The following is a 3386-nucleotide window of genomic DNA, read 5'->3' on the forward strand; positions in this document are numbered from 1 at the left end:
AAACTTGGACTCAGTCCAAAGGTTGCACCTGAGGACCTAGAAGGCCACATGTGGCCTCGAGGCCGCAGGTTTCCCCACCCCTGTTAGGGCCTTCATACAATAACACAGAGAACATAACCCAACCAGAGAGAAGACACAGACTCACTAATAAACCTTTGGGCGGTTGAGCAGAGGGCAAACTAGCCTGGTGACCACCGTCGATGCGCCGCTGTCTTGGCAACGGCAAGCTGAGGCCTTTGTGACGTGGCCCCTCCCCTCTTTATGACGCGCTCTCCACTGACCCCTTTATTAAGCCCCTCCCTGGGCTCACAGTGTCTTTCCCGTCCTGGGCTTGCCCAAAGCAACAGCCCCTTCCCTGCTCCCGTCCCTGTCCCCGCGCCCCCGCCCCGCCCTTGGCACGCACCCACCCGCCCAGTTGCCCAAGGACCGACAGGCCGCTGCAGCCTTGCCACGCGCGGATCTCGGTGACGGCTGTCACGTCTGCCACCGCTCAGGACGTCTGTCCCTCGGAACACCCCATCCTCACCACTCCCTCTCCAGCCAGGCCTGGGTCTGGAGTGCCAGGAGCCCCAGAGACTGAGCCGGCCACCGCCGATGCCGCAGACAACGACGCTGTCGACGCCGTGGAGACTTCTGGGTAGCCCCACTCCCTTCTTTGGCCTTCGCTAGTGGCCAGATGGCAGCCTCTCTTCCCCAGGAGGTGGGCACCAGAATGGGCCGGGGTGAGATCCCTCGTGTCCAAAGCGTGCCAAGCGGTCCCAACTACTCAATGGCATCACTGTATGTGGGCAACCTCCACCACGACGTGACGGAAGCCATGCTGTATGAGAAATTCAGCCCAGTTGGTCCCATTGTGTCTATTCGAGTGTGCCGGGACATAATCACTAGCCGCTCCCTTGGCTATGCCTACGTGAACTTCCAGCAGCTGGCTGATGCAGAAAGGGCGCTGGACACCATGAATTTGGACATGATCAAAGGTAAGCCTGTCCGTATCATGTGGTCCCAGCGTGACCCTTCCCGGCGTAAAAGTAGTGTGGGTAACATTTTCATCAAAAACTTGGAGAAGTCCATTGATGACAAGGGGCTGTATGAAGCCTTCTCCACCTTCGGCACCATCCTCTCCTGCAAGGTGGTCACTGATGATAATGGCTCTAAGGGCCATGGCTTTGTCCACTTTGAATCCCAAGAGTCTGCCAAAAGAGCTATTGAGAAAATGAATGGGAGACTTCTGAATGGTCTCAAACTGTTTGTTGGGCACTTTAAATCCCACAAAGAACGGGAATCTGAACTGGAGCTAAAGCCAGAAACTTCACCAATGTTTACATCAAGAACTTTGGAGAAGATATGGATGATAACAGGCTTGCTGAACTATTTAGAAAGTTTGGACATGCTTTGAGTGTAAAAGTGATCACAGATCATTATGGAAGATCCAAAGGTTTTGGATTCGTGTGTTTCCAGAAACATGAAGATGCCCAGAGAGCTGTAGATGAAATGAATGGCAAGGAGGTCAATGGAAAGCAAATTTATGTTGGCCAAGCCCAGAAAAAAAGAGAGAGACAGACAATACTCAAGCGCCGTTTTGAACAAATGAAGTATGATAGGATCATCAAATATCAGGGTGTTAACCTATATATAAAAAACCTTGACGATAACATTGATGACAGACGTCTAAAAAAAGAGTTTTCAGCTTTTGGAACAATCACTAGTGCTAAGGTTATGATGGAGAATGGCTACAGCAGAGGATTTGGCTTTGTCTGTTTTTCTCTCCAGAAGAAGCCACCAAAGCCATCACAGAAATGAATGGTAGACTTTTATCAAATAAGCCATTGTATGTCGCTTTAGCCCAACGAAAAGAGGAGCACAGGATTCACCTTTCAAATCAATACATCCAGAGAACAGCTCATGTCAGATCCATACCCAGCCCCATGCTCAATCCACACCAGCCGGGAGCTCCTTCCCATTACTTCTTGACACCTGTTCCACAAAGCCAGAGCCAGGCAGCGTACTATGCTGCCAAGCAACTTGCTCAGTGGGGATCAAGCCCTCATTGGCCTACTCAGAGTACCAGACCTCATTCCTTCCAGACTGTAACCGGGGCTATCTGCCCAATGATTCCTAGACCAGCCTTCAGTCCTCTACAGACAACTTCACAGACTCCCAAAATGGTGGCAACTCCGAGGGTTACCTCCCTATCACAGCCGTTGGGACCTCTGTGTCCTGCAGGAACTACATTTATTCCAACTGTGCGTGCAGTTCAACAATATAAACATGCTACTCATTTCCGTAATCCTCGGCAACTTTTTCCCACAATGACCTGTCAGCCAGTTGTGCACATACCAGGGCAAGAAGCTTTACCAGCTTCTATGCTAAGCGCATCTTCCCTTCCTCAAAAGCAAAAACAGATATTGGGGGAAAGGCTATACCCACTCATTCAAGACATACATCCTACTCTAGCTGGTAAAATCATGGGCATGCTATTGGAGACTGACAACTTGGAACTTTTTCACCTGCTTGAATCTCCCACATCTCTCCGATGCAAGGTCAATGAAGCTGTGGCAGTCCTACAGGCTCACAAAGCTGAAGAAGTTACCCAGAAAGAAGGTACCAGTGCCCCGGGCATAGCACCAATTTAAAAAGACAACATAACATCCACAAGAGATCACAAAGTGGGAGCAATTGTCTCAGCAAATAAAAGTATGCCAATGTGAAAAAACTTCAGTGTTGCAAAAAAAATTTGCAAATGTGAAATAAAAAAAAAAAAAGCAAAGCCTTTTTTGGTGTGGACTACCTAAACCAGGGCCAGTTATATTTAAGCTCAGTGTTCTTAGATTACTTTTATCCTAGTAAAGAGGAAGTAAAAGATTACTTTTATTGCAATAAAAGATTGATTTTAGGACTAATGCCCAGGATTACTGTAATCTAAGTGGATAGGGACTGAGATTGGGCTCTGTGATTTTTCTGTAAGTTATCTCCTAGATAAGGGAACCCTCTCTTAAGACTTAGAGACTGCCAGCACACAAAGAGTTAAAGTGACTTGCCCAGAGTTTCAATGCCAGGACATTAGAGGCAGCACTTGAACTCGGAGGCTTCCTGGCCCTGCAGCCAATTAACCACCTCATTTGGCTGCCTCCCAGTTTACTTAATAAGAAAGATTTAAAAATGAAAGAAATGTAAAATATAATAAGAATAGTATGACTAGAATGGTTTACAAATGAAATAATAATAACAGGTGATAGTAAAAATAAATTTACAATTTGTAGATGGGGAAGGGGAAGAATTGGCAACAGCACAAAAATGTAAACACATTTTAAAATTCTTAAAACCATTGCCATTTTTTAGATGAGCTTAATAGCTGAGCAAAGGGATTAAAATAAATGTGAATTATG

General features: G+C 47.0%; 1 pseudogene; it reads left to right on the forward strand.

The window, feature by feature from the left end:
• Positions 1-336: 336 nt before the first annotated feature.
• LOC110203379 (polyadenylate-binding protein 1 pseudogene) lies at positions 337-2719 on the forward strand (annotated as a pseudogene).
• The last annotated feature ends 667 nt before the right edge of the window (positions 2720-3386 follow it).

Source organism: Phascolarctos cinereus, unplaced genomic scaffold (genome assembly GCF_003287225.1).
Source record: "Phascolarctos cinereus isolate Bilbo 61053 unplaced genomic scaffold, phaCin_HiC Scaffold_8;HRSCAF=390, whole genome shotgun sequence".
Lineage (NCBI taxonomy): Eukaryota > Metazoa > Chordata > Mammalia > Diprotodontia > Phascolarctidae > Phascolarctos > Phascolarctos cinereus.